Source organism: Rhinatrema bivittatum, chromosome 1, assembly GCF_901001135.1.
Source record: "Rhinatrema bivittatum chromosome 1, aRhiBiv1.1, whole genome shotgun sequence".
Taxonomy (NCBI): domain Eukaryota; kingdom Metazoa; phylum Chordata; class Amphibia; order Gymnophiona; family Rhinatrematidae; genus Rhinatrema; species Rhinatrema bivittatum.
The window spans coordinates 467,710,612-467,736,188 of record NC_042615.1 but is presented as its reverse complement, the minus strand read 5'-3'; the positions used below and the strand labels follow the sequence as shown (position 1 = coordinate 467,736,188).

The 25,577-nt window shown below is 46.2% G+C and overlaps 1 long non-coding RNA gene across 1 annotated transcript in view; it reads left to right on the top strand.

Moving 5' to 3' along the window:
* The window catches only part of LOC115081126, an 89,950-nt gene extending 79,763 nt beyond the window's left edge, over positions 1-10,187 (top strand). The window contains exons 3-4 of the long non-coding RNA XR_003853736.1: positions 9,901-10,015; positions 10,096-10,187. This is a non-coding gene — a long non-coding RNA (uncharacterized LOC115081126). The remainder of the gene's footprint in view (positions 1-9,900; positions 10,016-10,095) is intronic.
* Positions 10,188-25,577: the final 15,390 nt, after the last annotated feature.

Genomic DNA, 25,577 nt, shown 5'->3' with positions numbered 1-25,577 from the left:
GGGTACCCAGAGCGTCCAATAACTAACAGGGAAATCCAGAACTGGAAGTCCAAACGTAGAGTGGATTCAGCAATGAGGAGACTCCTTGCTAACTTGAAGTAGCAGAGGGCTGGTCAACTTAAGTACCGCATCGAATTGACTTCATCCGGAGGGGATGCCCTCTGACTTAATATCGCCATGTTATTAAGTCGGAGGGTGCACAGAAAAGCAGTTTTTCCCATGCCCGAAGAAATTAGCGCCTACCTTTGGGTAGGCGCTAATTTCTGAAAGCAAAATGTGCGGTTTGGCTGTACATTTTGTTTTCTGAATCGCGCGGGAATACCTAATAGGGCCATTAACATGCATTCGCATGTTGCGGGCGCTATTAGATTCGGGGGATTGGACGCGTGTTTTCGGCCCCTTACTGAATAAGGGGTAAGTGAAAACGCGCGTCCAATGGCGGGTTAACAGTGCGCTCCGTCGGAGCGCACTGTACTGTATCGGCCTGATAGTTAATTACATGTTCAAGCTACTCTAAGAACATTATGACTACAAAGATATATTCATGGAATATTAACAGGTTGAATTCCCCAATTAAAAGGAAAAAAGTCCTGACATTTTTAAAAAAACAAGGTGTGTCTATAGCTTGTCTTCAAGAGACACACTTATCTACAGGAAAAAGCGAGAAACTTAGAAAAGACTGGGTGGGCCTGTTTGCCAGGCCCATACCCTGAGGGCAGGACTACTAAGAGGGGAAAGGCCAAGTCTCACCAAAACTCCCATATTTTTACCTCACGCTAAACTCCATTCCAGCAATCACACACCAGGGATTCTTAAAGGAACCCTCACATTCCATAATCTGATAATTCACTCTCACTACAATTATTTTTAAAGCATGTACAATATAATCAGGCTAATTTTAAAACAAATGCATATGCACCCATATACGCACGTATTGCTGCAAAAGCAAAGATACACTGGAATTTTATGTTGTAAAATATACCAATCGTGCATAAGAATGCTCCTTATTTTAAGGGGTTCCTTGAGCACAGCTGGCACACGTGTCTTCCATAGGATCTTGTCGTGGTGTCCACAAGGACTGGAGGTTGCCCACACCTGCACTGGACCACCTCCCTCCAAACACAATTATGTGCCTCTTGAGCTCCCTGTTACTCCTGGCCTCTGCGCCCATGAAACCTCCGTCCTCCCCAGAACAAAGATGGACATTGACAGGCTTGTCTGGACCTACTCTGGAATTCCTTGGAGCACAGACAGCTTTTCTGGGGCCTTCCTAAAATCCCTCAACCCAAATAGAGATGGGACTTCCTGAACAGCAAAACCTCTTACCCAACTCCACTTACACATCCACTTAAGGCTTTCCTAAGTGCTCCATAATTCTTTGCTGGCAAAAGGGAGATGGTTTCTCTCTTGATGGTCATGCTGCCAGATCCAAAATGCTAATGGTCTGACACGCACACCAAGCACCTGTGGGTCAGAGTGTCAAGAGAGTAATTTTAGATTTGGTGTCATAGCTAGCAGGACTGAAACTGGCTTCATCCTTCCAGCAAAGAATCATGGATTACCTACAAAACTGTTAGTGGAGGATTGGGTGGAGGATTTTGTGGGCCAGGAAGCCATGTTTTTGTTCTGTGAGGGTGTAGAAGGAGCCATTTTTCCTGGGGGTGGGGGGTTGGTGGATGGAGGTATTCTTGGAATGCTCTTGAAAAATCATCTTTGTTCCAGGGTGAGGGAGGTGGGGTTCTGGGAATCCCTGAAGGACCCTCTTTACTCTGGGGGTAGGAATGTCAAGGGTAAGCTGTCTTTCTTCAGAGGTGGAGGGATTTTGGGGTCTCTTGGAAGAACTGGGAAGGGCCATTTTTTTTATCTGTGTGCGGGGGATGTGGACTGGAGCTTTGACCTGTTTTAGGGGGTATGGCAGGTGAGAGAGGATTTCTATGCACTAACAGCCCTTTCATTTTGGGCCAGTTGGTGTAAGGAAACCTAATAAGTAAAGTGTGGCAGTGTTGCCATGGTAACACGGCCACATTCTGGATTTAATTAGTTTTGTACATTAAGGTCCAGAAGTATTAAGCTTTTTGGGCATTCTGCAGAGCAATGTACTGTAGAAACAATTTATAAGCTTGACAGTGCTGTTTATTTATGTTCTTTTTCATGTGTGAACAGTTTCTGTGCATAAAATTGTTGACTGCATGAAATTAGGCATATAAAATTCTGTAGGCAGGAAAAAGTGTGTAAAACTCCCTGGGTAGGATATTTGCGCATGTATTTTCCTGCTGGCTGTGGAATTTTACAAGTGTAAACTGTCTGTATATGTGCACATGAAAAAAAAACCAAAGAAAGAACAGTAGGAGGAAATAGTGGCAGGTGTGTGTTATGTGAACACACACACAAACTTATCTGGTTAACTTGAGAGCTGGGTATATTCTATGGTGTGACTGAATATGGACCTCATAGAGACCTAATGATGCCCCTAGCTTAGGCTTTGGGTAAGGAGTGCAAGATGGGAGTCTGGGAAGGATCAGTGATTCCCACAAGCCTGGAGACAAAACTAGTCTGAGTCCAGCTTTTGTTAAAACAGTATCTTTTTATTCAGACCTTCAGTCATATTCACAACAGAAGACTGCCTTTACCTTCAGACAGTATACTCTCCCTACTCACAGAGTAGTCTACTCAGTACTCACACAGCTTCATCTCAGCTCAGTGTTTGGACAGTGTTATGTAACAGGAGTTGCCTTCTTCCTGGAGACCTCAACCTGCTCTGGTTATTCCCAGCTTTTATTCCCTAGTCTCTGGTTACACGCTCTGAGCCCCACCTGCCCCGCAGGATCCCGCCCATAGAGCATACTCTCTTTAAGGAATTTAAGGTGGACAAGGCATCAAGCCTGGTCCTGTACAGGTAACTAAGGGAACACTAGGGGCATGTCCTCACATACATCTCCCCTCAGCTTAGACCCATTGCGCCAAGCATCCCTACTCCATCCTGGATCCCATCCAGGAGAGTCCAATACATGCCATTCCCTTTCCTATGGCTTCCCACCAGCTAAGGTTTGGAATGGGGACCCAGTGACATGCTCATACCCATCTCTTAGGGTTAACCTCAACAACATCAGGATCACCACCAAGTGTGCTGTTTGTAGAGTGAATATCCCAAGACCTTTAACTAAGTCCTTTGCTGGCTCTGGGTTTGAATTCTGCCCTGATGGAGCTTTATGGACCAACTGGGCAACCACCAATGCTGGTTCCTCTATAACCAGTTGCACCTGCTTCCTGGCATCTGATATCTCTGATATAGAGCCCAATCTTGGCTCTTCTGCAGCCTTACTGTTGGGGTCTCTACAGCACCATCCTCTGGGCTCTCTGTGGACTCTTTCTCCAGATTCTCTGCAGTGCCTCTCTCTGAGCTCTCCATGATTTCCTCCTCTGTATACTCTAGCCACTCACCCACACTGGTTTCTGGCTCCTCTGCAGACTCACTCACTGGGGTCTCTGCAGCGCCAACCTCTGGGCTTCCATGGCATCTCTTGCTTGCCTTTCCATGCCCTCTCTCTCTGTCTGGGCTTGTAACATGAATTTTCTCTGGACTCCTGGTAGTGTTTGGGCACCCTACAGGGTCTTCATTGGGACCTCCAGTAGCGCTGACTTCCAATTCCTCAATACTGCTCCCTCATGGGCAAATCCACAGGATTCTTTGTGACCCCTCTCTCAGGGTTCTTCACAGCCCCTTTCTCTGGGCTTCTCACAGAAGCAGTCTCTGGACTCCTACTAGTGTTTGGGTACCCTACAGAGTCTTCCTCAGGACCACCTGATGTGCCATGTACATTCTTCTCTAAATAGGAATCAGTAAGAGCCTGGCCTGCTTTCAGGTTCTTTTTTTCCTTTGCTATGGCAAGCCAACACTTTATGAGGCTTTCCTGTAACTTTCTGTGCCATTCCAGAATCCTTTGCAATAATGATTGCCAACTTTCTTCAGTCATGCTTTCAGACTGCTGCATTCTGGTGCTATAGTACCCTGGCTCCTCCATTCCAGGTTTTCTCATGGCTGCACACCTTCCCTGCAGAGTGGCTTGCTTGCTAGAAGAGGGCCCTGCCCTGTTTCCATTCACTGCATTCACAGTTTACTATGGTATATTTTCCAGGGCCACACCCTGTTCAGCACAGCCCTGCTGCACCAGTGTTCCTTCCTCTTTTCTTTTTTCAAGGAAAAAATAGTATAAGCTTGCATAACCAGCAATAACTAAATCTCTTTTAATCCCTATCATCCTCCAGCCAGGCTTCTCCCATTAGCTGGTACAAACCTACCTCTTCCTGGCTGTCATGCAACCAGGCCCACTTACAGTTTCCTCTCTACCTGAAACTTTTAAACTTTGTTTTTATTTTCTTTCAGTGCAGCTACTGAGCCACATCCTTTCACAAGCTATCATGCTCTGTGCACCCCTGTGCTCTGTACTTTTTTTTACAGCCACAGGCCTCCTGTGTTCTGAACTATGTTTAGTACTACAGGTCCTCTTCACAACTATCTGTACTCCCAACAGACACTTTCTTGGAGGCTGGGTGTTTTATTCTGTGCAAAGCTTTATAAAAAATTCCATGCATGACACCATATGTGGGAACAAGCAGTGATTCCCACAGACCTGGAGACAAAACTAGTCTGACTGCAGCCTTTCTTAAAACAGTATTTCTTTATTCATAGCTTCAATCATATACACAAGAGTAGATTGCCTTTCCCTTCAGACAGTGTACACTCCCTACTCACAGTTTGTACTGCTTCCCCCAGAATTCATGCAGCTTCATCTCAGCTCTATGTTTGGACAGTGTTAAATTACAGAAGCTGCCTTCCTCCTGGAGAGCTGGGCCTGGTCTGGTTATCCCCATCTGGATACCAGCTCTTATTCCCCAGTCTTTGGTTACGCCATTTGAGCCTCACCTGCCCCGCAGGTTCCTGACCATATAGCATATTCTCCTTAAGGAATTTAAGGTGGACCAGGTGTCTACCCTGTTCTGGCACAGATAAATAGGGGAACACTAAGGGCACTGCCTCACAGGGAACAAACCATTCCCAATCAGCACCTCCTTTAAGAATTGCTGAGAGTGGTGTCTCCTATCTGTTTAACTGTAGGAAGGTACATAATCAAATGTGGCATTGTTTTATTTAGTTTGAAGGAGGAGGAAAGTCTGTAGAGCGACTTCAGTCTTCAGGCCCCACAGCCTGCTACAAGGGAGAGATGCAGAGGCAGATCCCTGGTCCAATATTCAATCGGTCTGACAGGGTTTGTCTTGGGTTTGGAGCAATTATCGGATTTTTATTTTGTAGTCTTTTTGTGGATTATTGTTCCTGCCTTTGGGGAGGATTATCCCATTGTCTGGAGGAAGGCTGGAAAAAAAGAAGGTTTGTGTTCCTATTTGTAGAGATCCTCCTAGAGTTTTCACTTCAAGTATACCATTGTTGTGGAGAGAGAACAGAAGAATAGTTAGTGTGGATTATAACTCTCCCATGTGGAGTTTGAGATGGTGAGCTCTCAGAGTATATATTAAACCCCTGCCACCATCTTAATGTGTGGACTTTTGAGTTGTCTTTTGAAAGGTTAGCATATTGCTATGCTGTTCCTGGTTTATGTTACTTAGGGAAGGATTCTAGGTCCTCTAAGGTTGAGGCTTGCATAAAGGTAAAGTAGTAAGGGTGCTGTCTCCTAACTTTAGGATGACTCATTGAAAATCCATTTGTTTTGAGGAGGAAGTTGGTTTATTCTTTCTTCCTTTATTTTTGGTTTACCTTTATCTGAAGATTTTATTTTTTGCAATCTACCTGAGTCCCTTGGGTTGCAGAGACTCTGATTCCCTTGGGTTCCAGGGACTCAGGGTAGAAACATTCTAGAAGACCGGTATCTTTCAACAGAGGGCACAGATGGACTATTGGAAGACCTGAGGAGGAATTGATTAATATTCATTCCTGAGGAGGAGAATGTGACACATGACACCCTTTGGTGTGTCAATGAACATCAGATTGAGATAGCCAAGGAAGAAAGGAGAGTTACTGAACAACTTAAATGAAGGTATGAAAAATGAGACTTTAAATATAATCTAAACTGGGAAAAATATGTAATTATTTATTTCATTTATATACCATTGTTCTGTTATTTTCAATCACAGAAGTTTACAATCAACCAGTTAAATAAAATAACTTGCAAGTATAGCAACATAGAATATAAAATAAAATAGAAATAAAATAAAACAATTCAATAAAAACTAAATACATATCAAGGAATAACAAAAATTCTAACAAATTCTTTTTCTCCCTGCCTTATTTAGTTAGTTCACTCTCAAATGCTTGAAGGAAAAGCCATGTTTTTAGATATTTTTTAAAAGGTTTAAATTCCTTTTGTAGTCTTAGTTCCATTGGCATGGTGTTCCACAGTTTTGGACCTCCTATTGACAATGTTCTCTCTCTTACCTCGCTTGAGTAAGCACTCTGGAATGAAGATATATTCGATAAGCCTTTATTCGTGGAACTCAGATTATGAAAATGCTTTGTAGCACTCAGCCATTCTGTGTCTTTTTGGTTTATTATTTTGTGTATTAAACATAATAATTTATAGTGGATATGAAATTTTATGGGTAACCAGTGTAAGTATTTTAAAACTGGAGTGATGTGATCATATTTCTTGCTTCCTGTAAGCACCCTTGCCATGGCATTTTGTAACATCTGCAGGGATCTGATGGTGGAATTTGGAAGTACTAGTAATAGAGAATTGCAATAATCGAGATTAGAGAAAATTAATGTCTATAATGTAATGCAACAGTCCTCTTGGGTCAACAAAGGTTTTAAACATGTCAACAGTCACAGTTTGGAATAGCCTGCTCAAATCACATTGTTGATGTGCTTTTTCATTGATAGGGTACAATCAATCACTATTCCCAAGTCCCGAGCAAAATCAACAAGTTTGATATTTTGCGATTGACTAGGGAAAGATAGAGAGGAATTTGTCTTCTTCCTATCTAGCCACAAGATTTCTGTTTTTTGTAGGGTGAGGACCAATCTTGTATGTAATAGTTTCTGAATAGCTGCGAAGTACATTTTTAATGTGTTAAGCGTGTGCTCAATGGAAGTATCAACTGGTATTGGAAAGTGGACATTGTCGGCATATACATAAAAGTTTATGCCTAAACCTGCAAAGTCTGCTCAGGGGAAGCAGGTATATATTAAATAATGTTGCCGATAGTGAGGACCCCTGTGGAACACTAGTTTTCATAATTGTATTATTTGAATATCATCCTTTCTACCAAATTCTGTGAGGAAACTCCAAAACTACTCCACTAATTGGTCAGGATCAAGATCAGGATCTGGGCTCCAGCCTAGGATGAAGCAAAGGCATTGAGACCCGACTTCTGGAATAGGCTTTGGTGCCGACAGTCAGGTTAAGGAAACAGACACTCAGTTAACCAGCGTCCATTTTCTGAACCTGTGGCTGTCTGCCGGTTAGGAAAATGGACGCCAATAAATTCAACGTCCTTTTTCTTAACCTGCGGACAGCCGACCTCTCCTGGGAGCCCACTGCCAAAAAGGTACTAAGGGTGTGCAATCAACCCTAGCGCCTCCTTGGCAGCAAGTTCCCTAATTTAAATATTGCATGGCTCCCTCAGGAGAGGTGCCTGGGCACGCATTAGGAAAGCGGGCACTGAACACTCAGCGCCTGCTGTCTGTACATTTTTATTGCATCGGCCCCTCTATGTAGCATCCAGTAAAGGAATATACCATTAGGGAACAACCTCTGGTTCTCACAATTAGAGATAAGATTTAGATCATTTTGTTGAAGGATACTAATGAAACTGGAGAGTTAGGGCATCCCAACAGAGAGGTTCCATTAAAAGCAAACATAGTTCATATGCCTATATGTAAAAAATCACCAAAGCTAATGATTTCTGAATTATCCCAAACAACTGAAAAGCAGGTTGTTAAAACAAGCAAAAACTACACTTTGAAATGTCTGTATGCCAATGCCAGAAGTCTAAGAAGTAAGATGGGAGAATTAGAGTGTATAGCAGCAAATGATGAGATTGACATAATTGGCATCACAGAGACTTGGTAGAAGGAGGATAACCAATGGGACAGTGCTGTATCAGGGTACAAATTATATCGCAATGATAGGGAGGATCAACTTGGTAGGGTGTGGCACTTTATGTCCAGGAGGGTTTAGAGTCCAACAGGATAAAGATCATAAAAGATCTAAATGCTCAGTAGAATCTATATGGGTAGAAATCCCATGTGTGTTGGGTAAGAGTATAGTGATAGGAGTATATTACTGTCCACCTGGACAAAATGATCATACAGATGATGAAATGCTAAGAGAAATCAGGGAAGCAAACCAATTTGGCAGTGCAATAATAATGGGAGATTTCAATTACCAAAATGTCACAGAAGCACCTTGCACATAAATCGAATCCCACAAAGGGATTGAGGGACTCCAGGTCCCTCAATCTAAGATTTTTCTCATTACCCTTGACGTGATATCCTTATACTCCAATATTCCTCAAAATGAGGCCCTGACAGTGATTGAGAAATATTTGAACACACGCCCGTTACCACAGAGAATTACCACCACTTTTCTAGTGCAACTTGCTGAATTAGCATTAACTAAAAAATTTTTTCGATTTCAGGATACGATTTATCAGCAAGTTAAGGGGACTGCAATGGGGGCCACCATGGCCCCCAGTCTAGCATGTCTATACATGGCTGAATATGAAATGTTAAACATTTATCCATCTCCATGGTATCATTTCATCCATGTATGGCTACGCTATATTGATGACATCTTCATCATTTGGACGGGCACGGATATTCAGTTTTTTATGTTCCTGGATTGGATAAACACAGTTAACGTTCATATTCAGTTCAATTACAATATTCATTCTTCCTGTATAGCTTTTTTAGACATTAATGTTGCCTGGGTGGAGGACCACTTTGAAACGTCTCTTTTTCGAAAACACACAGACCGGAACACCTTGTTGGCCTATAAAAGCTGTCATCCGAGAGCGTTGAGGGATAATATCCCCATAGGCCAATTCTTGAGACTTCGTCGTCTATGTTCAACACGTCAGGAATTTCTTCTTCAATCTAAGGGGCTGGCTGATCGTTTCACTGAGAGGGGCTACCCGAAGCCCGTTATTAAAAGGGCTTTTAAGCGAGCCCTGTATACTCAACGTGATTGGCTGTTCACACCCTCCACGCCATCGGATGACGTCTCCTATAACTGCATCCTCCCCTTTTCGATTGTGGGGAGGGCTGTAGCTAAAATGGTGAAGCGTCACTGGTTGTCTTTGTCCTTGAACACCTTAATGCATGGTCCCCCACGTTTTACCTTTAAACGCGCCACTAATCTCAGAGACCGTTTGGTGCATACAGCCCCTGTGGCACAATTTTCGGCAAGACCGACTGGTCACCACATTCCTTGTGGTCACTGCACAATGTGCAGTCACATGCAACCTGCTACTACATTCATACATCCTCAGACTGGACGTGTGTTCAAATTATTCTCTCAGTCAGACTGTTGTACGAAGGGAGTCATCTATGTCATTAGATGTCCCTGTCCACTGTTGTACGTAGGGAAGACATCCCGAATGATTAAGACACGAGTTATCGAACATTGTTCGAATATAAGATCTTCTAGAATCGATGAACCTTTAGTGTCCCACTGGCTCCAGGCTGAACACACCATCGACTCTCTCTCCTTCTCGGTACTGGAGGTAGTCCCGCCCCTTTTGCGGGGTGGGGACTTCTCCGGTATGCTTGGTAGGAGGGAGCAGCGATGGATCTATACTCTCAATACAGTAGCCCCTTCGGGCCTCAATAAAGATATTGAATGGTATCAGTTTTATTAATGTCATTCAGTACACTTCCGTTTACAGGTGTTTGTCCGCTGATTGCATTCTCTCGCGAGAGTTGCCCTTCGCGCCTTTTTCTGCTCCTTTAAATGCTGGTACAGATCAGAGGGCGAGTGAGCTCCTGAGAAGACTGGAATGGGTATGTGCATTTTTAAATACATTACATGTTTGGCAGTATTGGCTCCTTCCCTCACTATTTTATTTCATATTACATTACAGATATGAATAATTTTCTCTGGGTCCCTCCCGATGCAGCCTCCGCGAAACACGGGACCGTGTCGGGGGACTTATGATACACTCGCTTGTTATCACTTATATGGAGTTGCCGTACTAAATGCTTGATGAATTTGACTGTTTAATAAATTCTTTATAATTGGTGAACGGGATTTTGATCTCTCTTCTTGCAGATTTCAATTACCCCAATATTGACTGGGTAAATGTAACATCAGCACTTGCTAGAGACATAAAGTTCCTGGATGTTATAAATGATTGCTTCATGGAGCAATTGGTTCAGGAACCAACAAGAGAGGCAGCTATTTTAGATTTAATTCTTAGTGGAACACAAGATTTGGTGAGAGAGGTAACGGTGGTGGGGCCACTTGGCAACAATGATCATAACATGATCAAATTTAAACTAATAACTGGAAGGAGGACAATAGGTAAATCTGCAGCTCTAACACTAAATTTAACAAAGGGAAACTTTGATAAAATGAGGAAAATAGTTAGAAAAAAACTGAAAGGTGCAGCTGCAAAGGTTAAAAGTGTTCAACAGGCTTGGACATTGTTTAAAAATACAATCCTAGAGGCGCAGTCCATATGTATTCCACGCATTAAGAAAGGTGGAAGGAAGGCAAAACGATTACCGTGATGGTTAAAAGGTGAGGTGAAAGAGGGTATTTTAGCCAAAAAAACATCCTTCAAAAATTGGAAGAAGGATCCATCTGAAGAAAATAGGATAAAACATAAGCATTGTCAAGTTAAGTGTAAAACATTGATAAGACAGGCGAAGAGAGAATTTGAAATTAAGTTGGCCATAGAGGCAAAAACTCATAAAAACTTTTTAAAATATATCCAAAGCAAGAAAACTGTGAGGGAGTCGGTTTGACCATTAGATAACAGAGGGGTTAAAGGGGCTCTTAGGGAATATAAGGCCATTGCAGAAAGACTAAATGAATTCTTTGTCTCCGTGTTTACTAATGAGGATGTTGGGGAGATACCAGTCCCGGAGATGGTTTTCATGGGTGATGAGTCAGACAAACTGAACGAAATCACTGTGAACCTGGAAGATGTAGTAGGTAGGGATGTGAATCGTTTTTTGACGATTTAAAAAATTGTCCGATATTTTTTAAATCGTCAAAAATCATTAGAGTGCGCGATACAATACAAATTCCCCCGACTGATCGTGAAAAATCGTTAATCGGGTACGGGAGTTATTTGGGGGGAGGGTGGGAAAACCGGCACACCAAAACAACCCCTAAACCCACCCCGACCGTTTAAAATGAATCCCTTACCCTCCCAAACCCCCCAAAATGTTTTAAATTACCTGGTGGTCCAGCGGGATGGGGGGGGGGGGGCCCGGCGCAATCTCCCGCTCTCAGGCCATCGGCGCCATTTTGGCTGCCACTAATAAAAATGGCGCCGATGGCCCGATAAAAAAAAAAAAAAACCCACCCCAACCCTTTAAAATTTTAAAGATGGCGCTGGCCATCTAGTGCTCCTACCATGTGATGGCAATGGCACGGATACCCTGTCACATGGTAAGGGCAAAGGGCCATCGGCGCCATCTTTATGAGTGGCAGCCGATGGCCCGAGAATGGGAGATCGCTCCTGGGACCACTACTAGAGCACCAGGTAATTTAAAATGTTTGAGGGGATCGGGAGGGTGGAAGAAGTTAAGGGGTCATCTTTAAAGGGTCGGGTGGGTTTTTTTTTAATCGGGCCATCGGCGCCATTTTTGAGTGGCAGTCAAAATGGCGCCGATGGCCCGAGAGCGGGAGATCGGTCCCCACGCCCCCACTGGACCACCAGGTACTCGTAAAAGTTTTGGTGGGGTTTGGGGGGGGGGGGGGGGGTGGGGGAAGGTAAGGAGTCAATTTTAAAGGGTCGGGCCTCACTAAAAAAAAATTAACGATGTGAATCGGAACCGATTCCGATTCACATCTCCAGCGATCAGATTTTTTTTCTCCCTCCAGCCGAACCCGATCGTTAAGACGATCGGGCACACGATTCACATCTCTAGTGGAAACTATTCTCAAGATCAAAATCGTAGAGCATATAGAAAGACATGATTTAATGGAACACAGTTTACATGGATTTACCCAAGGGAAGTCTTGCCTAACAAATCTGCTTCATTTTTTTGAAGGGGTTAATAAACATGTGGATAAAGGTGAACCAGTAGATGTAGTGTATTTGGATTTTCAGAAGGCGTTTGACAAAGTCCCTCATGAGAGGCATCTACGAAAACTAAAATGACATGGGATAGGAGGCGATGTCCTTTCGTGGATTACAAGCTGGTTAAAAGACAAGAAACAGAGAGTAGGATTAAATGGTCAGTTTTCTCAGTGGAGGAGGGTAAACAGTGGAGTGCCTCAGGGATCTGTACTTGGACTGGTGCTTTTCAATTATATATATAAATGATCTGGAAAGGAATACGATGAGTGAGGTTATCAAATTTGCGGATGATACAAAATTATTCAGAGTAGTTAAATCACAAGCAGACTGTGATACATTACAGGAGGACCTTGCAAGACTGGAAGATTGGGCATCCAAATGGCAGATGAAATTTAATGTGGACAAGTGCAAGGTGTTGCATATAGGGAAAAATAATCCTTGCTGTAGTTACACGATGTTAGGTTCCATATTAGGAGCTGCAGCCAGGAAAAAGATCTAGGCATCATAGTGGATAATACTTTAAAATCGTTGGCTCAGTGTGCTGCAGCAGTCAAAAAAGCAAATAGAATGTTAGGAATTATTAGGAAGGGAATGGTTAATAAAACGGAAAATGTCATAATGCCTCTATATCGCTCCATGGTGAGACCGCACCTGGAATACTGTGTACAATTCTGGTCGCTGCATCTCAAAAAAGATTTAGCTGCGATGGAGAAGGTACAGAGAAGGGCAACCAAAATGATAAAGGGGATGGAACAGCTCCCCTTTATGAGGAAAGGCTGAAGAGGTTAGGGCTGTTCAGCTTTGAGAAGAGACGGCTGAGGGGGGATGTGATAGAGGTCTTTAAGATCATGAGAGGTCTTGAACGAGTAGATGTGACTCGGTTATTTACACTTTCGAATAATAGAAGGACTAGGAGGCATTCCATGAAGTTAGTAAGTAGCATATTTAAGGCTAATCGGAGAAAATTCTTTTTCACTCAACGCACAATAAAGCTCTGGAATTTGTTGCCAGAGGATTTGGTTAGTGCAGTTAATGTAGCTGGGTTCAAAAAAGGTTTGGATAAGTTCTTGGAGGAGAAGTTCATTAATGGCTATTAATCAAGTTTACTTAGGGAATAGCCACTGCTATTAATTGCATCAGTAGCATGGGATCTTCTTAGTATTTGGGGAATTGCTAGGTTCTTGTGGCCTGGTTTTGGCCTCTGTTGGAAACAGGATGCTGGGCTTGATGGACCCTTGGTCTGACCCAGCATGGCAATTTCTTATGTTCTTATGTTGGTTGTTTACTTATCTTTATTGGCTCCTTCAGCAGAGGAATGACACTCCTCTCCACAGAACCTGAAACCAGTGTCTCCTGAGGTAGGGAAGAACAGCAAGGGAGGAGTTTATTCCCAGCTCGACACTGTCCACTGTTGAGAGATTCGTTCCCTTTCACTGGTGCTCAGCAGTGCTCCTCTTTGTGTAGGATACCTCTGTGAGGTTGGGTTTTTTTTTTGCATGGGATTCACACAAAGCCAGATCCTGGTCTCCTTTCACTGCCAGCTCCCTATTGCTTCTGTCATTTCCTTTCAGCGGAAGCCCGAGTCTCTCCTTTTCCTCTCTCCTCATTGGTCAGAACCCTCCTTACTTCCTGGGTGGTTCTGAGGCTCCCATTGGTCCAACATACTTCCTGCAACATCACATTTTGGTTGTCAGGCTGCAGGAGCAAGCTGGGTCAGCAGTGGCAGCCTTTTTGTGAAAAACTGGCTTTTCCCCTACCTCTACCACTCCTTTTCTTTTTACCCTTTTTTTGACAGCTGCACCAGTCTTTTCCTCCCCTTTCCCCCCTAAAACAAGCAAGCTTGCTTGTTTCTATTCCTTTCTCTCCCCATCTCTTCTTTTGGCCTTGCAGCTGCTTCTCTCCAGGAACTGCTAACCAGCTGAACTCCCCTGCTGTTCCAAGAAGCAAGAAGGTAAGTCCTCTCCCCCCTTTTTTTTTTTTTTTTTTGCTTCTTTGGGACACCTTCTGGGGCAGCAGGGTCCGCTTTGTGGGCAGGCACCTGGGGGAGAGCAGAGACAAACAGCCAAAATAGCCTTTTTTTTCCTTTCTTTCCCACATCCTTTCTCCAAATATTCATTTCCTAATCTTCCTGCCAGACCAGTCTGTACAAGTGGGATTATTCTCTGGCCAGCAAATGGAGGCAGAGGCCAAAATGTCAACATTGAGCCCCTTTTTCATATAAGCATTTGGTGCTGCCTCAGTTCCTCAGTATGGGCTCTGCCTCAGCAGAAGTGCAGACAGATGGTCTGGTGCTGTGGCTTCATGGAACAGAAAGGCATGGCTCCAGGGCAACGGTACTCTGTAGTGTCTCTTTTCCTAGCATACTCTGGGATGACAGTCCTCCAAAGGGCTGATCTTCGCTTCTCCAGTGCATCAGGTGTTTTGGTCTCTCTGGTTTCCTGGGGTGTTTAGAGGTAGCCATTCATTGAAAAGGAGGGCTATACTGAGAGAACCCACTCTCCTCTCCTGGGGGAATCTACTCAATTGAGTCCTAGTGCCAAGGAGCAAGCACTGGAGGAGAATTCTCTATGGCTTTATATCCTGGCAGCAGGATCTGAGGACTGTGCTCTCAGGGCAATAGGCCTGACAAGGTACTGATTTCCCTGCTGGAGCGGAGCAGGCCAGATAAGGCTCTGGTTTCTCTGGAAGGGCAGGAACCAAAGAGGGGGAAAGGAAAACAGTGCAGGTAAGTCTTAACGAATCACAAGCCTCTGCTGGCCTGAGTAGCAGAAACAGAGCTTGGGAATCCAACCGTGTTCTCCTACAAGGCAGCAGAGGTCTAGCCCACAAACATTGCTGTGAGATAGCAGGCAGGCAACTCAAGCGCATAGTGAGAGCATGCCTTGCTGTTAATGAGTACAGTAGAATTGATTTTGGGATACCATAATCAGCACTGGATGAGCTCCCCAGTTCAGGCTGGAACCAGGCACAGCAAGTTAACCCGGTGAGCCAGCCTCAGGGAACCGGGCGAGGAAGTGGTTAAGACAAATGACTAGTAAGCAGGAAAACCAAGGCTCTAAGCTGCTTTGTTGCATGATAATTCTTTTTAATATTGTTCAAAGCAATTCATCTTCTGTTTCTTGAAATTTACATTTTTGGAGATCCTGGGTTCAGATACCAGCAGTGTATGCCTAAATATATATCAAAAGAAAATGCAGTCGTAATTGCAATTTTCCTTATAGAAGAAGATAGAATTATTTTTTGTGGCTGTAAAACTAGGAAAAAATAATAAAGTAGATTTGCAGGTTCTGAAACCCTTGACTGGTCACAGCTGTGGGAAGCTCCCTTGATGAGAGGATCACAGCAAAAGGCAAAGTCAATTAGGAGTTCAGAGTAGGTGAACAGTAATCCTAATGGCCAGGTTGCAGCTGGGTGAAGGTGAATTTTCTTGCCATGAACTCAGGCAACTTGGCATTGACTTAGATCTTCAGTTGCAATCAGTTATCTGGGAATCTGGCTTGAACTTCAAGTTCCAGTACCTTACCATACCAGTTCCCTGCCAGGGTACTTAGTTTAAAAGAAAAAAGAAAGTGTATATATATATATATATATATATATATATATATATAAATGTTAAATAGTTTGGACAAAATTGCTAATCTTAGAAACCACTGAACCGAACGTTTCACTTCCATTTTAACACATTCGTGCACTTTTTTTGCCGGAAGATAACTATTTCCTTTACAGATAAAATATACCCACCACCCTCCTCACACATGCCAAATGGATTTACTTCCCACAGCCTCCCAACACACACAAAACCACCCTCCTCACACCCCCCACACACATGCCAAATGTATTTACTTCCCAGGCCCTCACAACACACACAAAACCTGACAGAAGTCCGGGAGGCTCCAGTGGGGGGCCAGGACCGGTCCGGGACACATCTCCTGTACTACGGCCGTCGGCTGCCAGCAATCAACATGGCGCCGACGGCCCTTTCCCTTACTATGCCACTCGGGGACACCAATGGCGGCAGTGGCCCATGTGACATAGTAAGGGCGAGGGCCCCTCGGTGCCATTTTCAGGACTGGCAGCCGGCAGACCTTTGCCCTTACTATGTCAGAGAACCTACCGCCGCCATTGCTCCACCCCACTGACATAGTAAGGGTAAAGGGCCGTCGGAACCCGTTTCAGTGCTCGCAGCCGATGGACCAACGCCAATACATTGCTCCCAGACCACTCCTGAACGCCCCGCTCCACCGACTGACATTTTTATCAGATCTCGGGGGGTCTGGAGGGTGGGGGGTGGTGATGAATTTATTGTGAACATCTTGGGGAGGGGTCACGAGGGGGGACAGTTTTCATTCATTCAGCAACTCTGGGGGGGTGGGGGCAGGGGGGTGGGCTACTGTTTTTCACAGGGCTGGGGGGGGGGGCAGGAGAGTGTGGGGTGGTTTAGTTTAAGAGAACTTTTCTCATAGGGTTGTTTTTTGGGGGAAGTGGGAGGTTCACACACAAATACATACACTAAACTTGCACGATCTCAGGAACGCACCAAAATAGCCCTCCCCAGACCACAAAACAAATTTGGAAGTGCAAATTTGGTTAGGCACTCCCCTATTTGGCTACATAACGCGCACAGATGCCCAGGGACAGAACACATGTAGCACCAACAATTTTAATTTCCCAGGTCTTTGGAGGGGGCAGGAGGATGGGGGGGTTATTATTTGATTTAAAGGGTTGGGATTGGGGGTTTGTTTTTGGGGTGGGGGGGGGGGGTTCCCACAGAAATAGAAAGACAAAGGTTTTCTGATCTGAAGGGTTGGCAGTAGGCGGGGGGAGGTAACAGTGAGGGGAGGGAGAATGAGGGGGGAGGTGAGTGTGAGGGGGAGAGAGTTGGAGTGGGGACAGGGGAGGGAAGGGGGGTGAGTGACCAAGGGGGAGGAGGATGAGTGACTGAGGTAAATGAGCAAGGGGGAGGGAGGGTAAAGAACCTGACTCTGCCACTGCAATGCGTGGCCGGGTACCGCTAGTGTATATGTATATATATATATATATAGATATATATATATATTTACATGTACAAATGACAGAAAAAATGCTAGGCTAGTTACAACCTGATACATGTATGTAAAAATAAAAAAAGAAGGAACACTATGATTTAGTAAAAAAACATATACTGATACTTTATTACAAACAAATTTGTTTTAGAGATTTATGAAAATATAGGGAGATTCACTCGAAAGAGGCCACAAATATTCCGTTGTAACTTCCATTAGGATGAAGCAATCTTAACCCAAAAAAATACGCTACATACCTTGATGTATGTGTAATCTTTTGCATTACTTGTGATGCTGGAAGTGATCGCTGTTTTCCGCCAGACACATTTCTGTTGTGGAGCGCTAGGAGAGTGGTTCCACTTACCAAGAGATGTGTGTTCTTGGGCCACGGCTCGACCCCAGAGGAACTCCGAAGAGGTGCCGTGGTAGGCGAGGCATGCCCGAGCATGGGCTGGATGGGAGCGAGGCTGGACTGAAGACTGGAGATACTGACCCTCCTCCGGACCTGCACACTTCGGAAGACCAACAACGCAATGATGGTCTTATGAACAGTCCTCCGACCGTTCCAAGCCCTTTCAGACCTGCTGCAGGGTACGGCAAGAAGCAGCAGGCCGGATGGAGGCCAGGGCAGCGAAGACCGGAACATGGAGATTCAGACGAGACTCAGGGACGAGGTGCTTGGATGCACAGACGAAGACTCAGGAACGAGGTACTTGGATGCACAGACGAGACTCGGGTATACGGACAGTGGCACGATCCCTCAGGGTGCCCTACTCAGCCAGTACAACTGGTCTGGTCACGGACCACCCTGTCCTACATCCGCGGGAGCGGGACCAGTGCAGGAAGGAATGAGGTACTTGGCTTTCAGAAGACTCAGGAACAAGGTACTAGCTTTCAGAAGACTCAGGAACAAGGTACTGGATCAGGAGACAGACCTTAGGGCTGGCACACGGACATCTGGAACAGCAGGTGAACATCAGGACTGGACCGTAGACAAAAGGACAAGATGAGGAGCTCCAACGAAGAACAGGAAACACAGGACTTTGAAGAAGTGCTGGAACAAGGACGACCCTGGAGCGAAGGACTGCAGGATCCCAGGAGTGACCAACTCCTTGCAAAGGCAAAGCTGGAATGGACGCTGAGCCCTTTTGTAGGGCTGAAGAGGACAACGCCCAGGGAGGGGTCAGCAGGGGGCCACACCTGGCTGGCCCTTGAAGAGGAGGAGAGAGGTGCGTGCCCGTGCCTTAGGAAGCTGGATGAAGAGAGGCAGGAACGTTGGTGGCGTTCCCAGCCACGTGGAAGGCCCAAAGAGAAGCAGGCATGCAGCAGGAGCAGCCCTGGAGGAAGGTAGGCTTCTGGAGTGGCTCCATGCCACAAAGACAGAAGCAGGAAGGCTGCAGGAAGCAAAGGATGGCTGCAGGCACTGGCAGGGACGACTTCCTTGCCGGGCGAGGACCCGGACTACAGCAGGCACCAGCAGGGACAGCTTCACTGCCGGATGATGACCACGGGAGAGTTGCAGAACGTCGGGGGAGAGCCGGAGCGGCAGCTGAGGTCCCAGCTGCGAGGAGAGAGCATCTGCGGCCCGACTGGCCGTGTGGAGGTAAGAGCCTGCCCGCGTTCCTCGCGGGCAGGATCACAACAATTTCAACACAGCGCTCCATGTTCCTGAACGTGTCTGCGAGTATATCAGGGGGAATAGCAGCAATTTCCCGTTGGATGTTTTCCTTCAAATCTTCCACAGTGCATGGCTTGTTCTGATAAACTTTTCCTTTGAGCATAGCCCAAAGGAAGAAGTCTGGTGGTGGCCAAAGCCCCTTTGAAATTACCCTGTTGCCGAAAAAGGACTCAATTTCTGCTATGCTCTTTGCCGATTTGTGACAAGTTGCTCCATCTCATAAATGGAGATTAAACATTGTGACAGCTGTCCGGCACCTACCTCATCACTCCAACGCGGGGGCATCCTGGCTTGTTCGAAGCTCCATATACTCCATATCCCTCCCCTGTTCATTGTAATTTCCTTTCCTTTCTCAGTTATTTGTAAACCGACATGATGTGTCCTACGAATGCCGGTATAAAAAAAGTTTTTAAATAAATAAATAAATAAATAAATATACTGAGAGGCACATTACACATTGATTCGTTCAGATTGCTTCATCCTAGTGAGAGTTATTACAGAATATTCGGGGCCTCTTTCGAGTGAATCTCCCTGTATATTAATATAAATAGTTATCACATAGTGAAAAATACAGCAGCTGCCACAATTTGCAACAAAATGACTCCTTCTAATCTGCAGACAGTTTTGCACAAAGATGTGTTGAACATAAACTGATAGTCCTCTTTCAAAGGTAAATTACGATTAGTTGTGCTGAATCTATGCACAGGATGCAGCAGCGAAAAACTTGCAGCTTTACTTAGCGTGTTCTGGTTTGGCCTCCTGTACTTGTCCATAGAGTGCCTGGTGAAAGTTAACTGGTCCCTAACAGCGTCCCTGGCATTCAGGAGAGGAGTACGTCAGGGCTGCCCCTTGTCTGGGCAAATATACGTGCTGGCCATTGAACCCTTCCTATGTCTTCTGCGCAGGAAACTCACTGGCCAGACGCTACAAGAGCCCGGACTTAGTATCAACTTATCCACATATGCTGATGACATGCTCCTCATGATCCAAGATCCATTTGATCTGGAGAGTGTACGAGCCTGCCAGCAGGTTTATTCATCCGCATCCTCTGCCAAGATCAACTGGATCAAATGCTCAGGACTTGTGATTGGATTGCAGCGTGTGGATGTACTCCCGACGGAGTTTAGTAATTTATCCTGGAGGCGGGAGACATGGAAATATCTGTGTGCCCACCTGTCCGTGGAGGAGACCGTGGCCTCATTCAACTGATGCGAGCTAGAAGAGAAGGTAGATGCTCACCAGAGGTCATGGGCGTGGCTGCTACAGCTGGTGTCTTTCCGCGGGAGAGTCTTGGCGGCAAACCAGCTGCTGTCCAGCATGCTGTGACACCAACTGACTGCCCTGATCCCCTCTGTGAAGTTTCTGGCCCAGACCCAGAGGAAGCTGCTGGACTTCTGGGCTGGCAAGATGCAGTGGGTCTCTGCAGGTGCCCTGGCCCTTCCTTTGAAAGAGGGTGGACAAGACCTCCTGAGCCTGAAAAGTCAGGTACACACGTTCCACATAAGACCCTGCAGAGATTTATGTATACAGACCCCCCCCCTCCCCTGTGGTGCCTCCTGGCCATTTTCTTTTTCAGCCAGGTGAGCGAGTGGCGGTAGGGTTGGCAGCTTTTTACCCAAGTGAGAGGGTACGCTTGCAGCCTCTCGAAGCTGCCACCATTCTATTGAGACCTTTTAAAGTCTTATTGCATGGTCTCTGAGAAGAGGAGGCTGCCTGTCCCCCCAGAGGACTACCCAGAAGAAGCACCTCTCTGGGTATGGGGCTCTGACCTCCCCATACCTCCATTCTGGGTATGGGGATGTTGGAGTCAACCAGGAACATGCAGAGAGCCCAACTCAGCCAGAACCACAAATGCCGGACAGCCCTGGTTGGATGACAGACACACATGGGTGCAGCAGGCCGAAGCGGCACGGTGGATGAGAGCAAGACACTTCATAGTCCTGAGTTCCATCCAGGGCCAGGGCACCAACTTTTTTGTTCACTCTATCATGGAGGGGTCTGCAGGCCGGAGATCTCTGCCAGAGTTCCATTCCCCCTCCTACTGACCTGTGTATAGGCCCTATTATCAGTGACCCCCTTCTCTTTGCTCAACCCACTTAGCTTCTGAGCCTTAGGAGCCAATGCAAAAAAAAATGCGCTGAAAATGGGCGCTGAGTGTGCAGCGCCCGCTTTCCTAACGCGCCCCCAGACAATTCTCCTGGGGGCGCCATGCAATATTTTAAATAGGGGTTGTGCTGTCAAGGTGGCAAGAGGATTGATTGCGTGCCCCTGTCAACTCCTTGACAGTCGGTACTCGGGAGTGGTCGGCTATCCACAGCTGTCCGATGGTTAAGAAAACGGACGCTGAATTTATCGGTGCCCATTTTGCCTAATCAACACACAGCCACATGTTCAGAAAACAGGCACTAGTTAACTGAGCATCCATTTCCCGAACCTGACCACCGGCACTTTTTAAAAATATTTTTTAAAATCTTTCGTTCCTCCTACTTAATATCACCACAACAGTACACTATATTACCCTCTCCGCCCGCCCAGATACAGCATGGAGGAGTGTCATTGGGGGCGAGGAAAGACCGCGATGGAAGGCTTATTACAAAACATCTATATCCAAGTGAAGTGTAGATTTGAGTTAGTTCATCGTGTATACACAGGTCGCACAGGTCTGCACAAGTCGCACACTTGAAGCAATGTCATACTACTGGCCCTTTGCCACCACTGTGAAGCCATCGAAATGATAGCCCACATCTATTGATTCTGCTCTTACCTAACCCTCTTTCTTAATTTTTTAAAGAACTTCTTTCTGAAATCTTGGATGTCTTTTTCCCCACACCTGTTAATCTATTGGGAGCACCCTACCAGAGGCCTCCTGCAGCATGTAGCCAAGTCCTTCTTGCCAATTACCTGTGACTGAAGCCGAGGGTTTTCATCACCTGGACCAGGGAGGCAAGGTAGACTGTAGGAGAACCGAATATGTGCAAAACACTATTCAAGTCTCTGATGCACTCGCTTCTGTGGGTAGAGCACTTATACGCAATGTCCACCAATGGCATCCGGAGGTTCACGGCCGACTGGGCCATGGACAGTGTTCTCTGCCTGCAACCCCCTGTCCTTTCAAACACACCCTACTACTAAACATCTAACAGGCCGATTCAGTAAAGTCCACGGGAGAGCGGACAAATGCCCTATTATCAGTGACCCCTATTATCAGCCACTCGCCGGTGTGCGCGATTCAGTATTTAAATTAGGTGGTGCGGTAGAAACAGGCAAAAGGAGGCGCTAGGGACACTAGCACGTCCATAGCGCCTCCTTTTAGCCCAGAGCGGCGGCTGTCAGCGGGTTTGACAGCCGACGCTCAATTTTGCCGGCGTCAGTTCTCGAGCCCGCTGACAGCCACGGGCTTGGAAATCGGACGCCAGCAAAATTGAGTGTCCGGTTTTCGGCCCGACAGCCGCCGGCCCATTTAACATTTTTTTTTTTCTTTTTTTTACCCTTTGGGACCTCTGACTTAATATCGCCGGTGCCGGAAGAAACTAGCGCCTAATTTCTGAAAGTAAAATGTGCGGCTTGGCTGCACATTTTACTTTCTGTATCACGCGGGAATACCTAATAGGGCCGTCAACATGCATTTGCATGTTGAGGGCGCTATTAGGTGCCACGGGTTGGACACGCGTTTTCCGCCCCTTACTGAATAAGGGGTAAGGGAAAATGCGCGTCCAAGAGCAGGCTAACAGTGCGCTTCGTCGCAGTACACTGTACTGTATCGGCCTGTAAGTTTCCTGGAAGTGTGTAAACTGTGTCTGTATTGATGAGCTAAAGGACACTAATGGTTTTGACTGGTAATTCTTTCTTTCTGCCTACGAGCAGTATATTTTCTTTGAACAGACCGATGACTTTTCACATTCCTTAACTACACATATAAAGAAGGCCAAAAAGATGAATTTATGCTCAAAAGCCAAAACCTGAAGAACCTCATCAGCCACGCATTTCGTTTTGATAAAACATAATGTGATACTTCACTTTTAATAGTTGGACATGTTTTTCCTTTTCCCCCAGGTGGCACCATGGGATGTGGGACCACGAGTCACCTGATCCTTACTCTTTTTTTTGCAATGGCGAGCCACCAAATGCGGCCCACTCCAGTATCCAACATTTAAAATAGGACAGCTTGGCTGAGCTCAGGAGTAGAGGGAGATGTTGTGATCCTGCTCGCGGAGCTCATCCCATGAGCAGGCTCCCACTTACCCCAGGCTACTGTCTGTCTTTGCGGCTTGGTGCTGCCGCCGAGTCACCTCTGGGCAGCTCCCCGCGGCCCAGCTGCTAGCGCTGCTGTCCTGCCCGATGCCATTTTCGCGGCTTAGCCGCTGCTGGGACTTGGAGCCACTCCTGCCCCCGCCCTTCATGGTAGGAGGGCCACCGCTGTCTCCCTCCACCTTCTGCGGCTGAGTGCCGCTGCCGGGCCCTGCTTCCTTCTGTGTGGCCTTGAGCTGTCGCTGAAGTCATCCTCGATCCTGCCTGTGTCTGTGCATGGAGGCCGCCACTGTCCAGGGTCCTGCGTTCTCTCTGGACCTTCCTCTAGGCACCGGCATGTGCCTCTTCAGTCTATGTAAAGGGCCAGTGGCGGGAAAAGCCCGTAGCCCCACCGGAAGTCCGGATCAGCCAACTTCCTGTTTCAACCCTATAAAAGGGCTCATTTCCAGTTCCTCAGGGCCTTTGATCGGACTCCATGGTCGTCTATGTTCTCTGCTGGTCCAGGTCCTCTGTGGTCTTCATGTGTCCAAGATGGTTCTTTGTTCCATGTCTTCATATTCCTGGTCTCCTCATCCTGATGTTCCTGGTCTTGTCCTTCGTCAGAGCTCCTTCGTTGCCTGTTCCAAGTCCTTATGTTCCAAGTCCTGATATTCCGATGTTCCAGAGCTCCTTCGTTGCTTGTTCCAAGTCCTGGTATTCTGATGTTCTAGAGCTCCTTTGTTGCTTGTTCCAAGTCCTGATGTTCCAAGTCCTGATGTTCCGATGTTCCAGAGGTCCTTCGTCGCCTTGTCCTGATGATCGAGTGTTCCAAGTGTTCCAAATTCTGAGTCTTCCGAGTTCCAAGTTCCAAGTTCTGAGACTTCCAAGTTCCGAGTTTTCTGCGTTCCGAGTTTGCCAGCTCTTTGAGTCCTCCAGATGGCCACCCTGAGGGTAAATCCATATGGATCCGGTTCCTGTTTTTGGTCATTGGAGTCTTGTTTGGTTGGATCCCCTTCTGGTGCTTGTCTCGCTCCCGTGTGGTCCGTGACCAACCTTCCTAGGTTGTGTAGGGCGCACAAGTGGACAGGGTGGTCCGTGACCAGCCCACGGACTGTGTAGGGCGCCCTGAGGGACAATACCCACCTGTACCTTCCAAGTTCCAAGTCCTCGTCTGAGTCCTTCCATGTTCCAAGTCCTCATCTGAGTCCTTCCAAGTTCTCTTCTGAATCCTTCCAAGTTCCAAGTCTTCGTCTTGTTCCTGCTCTCAGCCTCCGTCTCCAGAGGTGGGTCTGAAAGGGCTACCGAGTGGCCGGAGGGCTACTCTCGTGACCAGCATTGCGTTGCTGGGTCACACTGGTGCATGTAGGTCCAGCGGAGGGCTTATCCTGCCTGGTTCCTGTTCCGAGTTTCTTGCCTTAGCTTCCAGTCCTGCTTTGTTCCTGCTCCGCCCGAGCTTGCATGCTCTCACCTCCCACAGTGTGCCTTGGGGCTCCTCCCTGAGCTGCGCCATGGTCCAGGGGCACACGCTCTCCCAAGAGCTAGTGACCGTGCCTGTTTCAGGATCCGTAGGCTGTGGTCCACAACAGGTTCCGAAGTCGTGGTCGCAACAGGGGAGACTTTGAAGAGCAGTGAACATTTATTCTGCATTCCCTGTCAGTTCTCTGCAGGTTTTCTTGCTATAAATCCTTTTTATCTCAGTAAAGGCCTATCGTAGTTGATGGATGTTTTCCCTGCATGGAACTTAAAAGCACCTTGTCTATATTAAGTCATTTAAAGAACTTGTGCTACTCAATCCAGAGAAATGCACGCTCATGGGGATCGGTACCCTTGTCACAGTAACATAGTAAATGACAGCAGATAAAGACGAAAATAGTCCATTCAGTCTGCCTAGCATGGTGTTTAGGGTTGTAACTGCTCCTTTCTATAGATTACCCTAAGGATAATGAGGCCGCATCCAAGCTGTAAAAGCAGATGATGGCCAGACCTCTTCCTATCAACTTTATTCATTCCTTCTTGCTATACACAGTGAACCTGCTCCAACCATAAAAGAACAGACTGCTCCTGCTATTCCACCATCTGGAATGAACATGATCAAACTTGGTTGAAGTAATAGGCAAATAGCTAAACCATATGTTAACTGAAAGATGTACCCAGATAGAACTCTTGAATGCACCACTGCCTGGTTGTAGCTGCTGTTCTGTGTTTTCTATCTAGGTTGTACCAACAATCTATAAAACAAATCATTTATTTTTTTTAAATCTGTCATGTTTCTGAGCTACAAAATTCTGCAATATTAGAATTCTGGCATTTTTAAGACCAGCATATGGGTGACTGTTCTGTGGATATGCATTCCTATGCATACT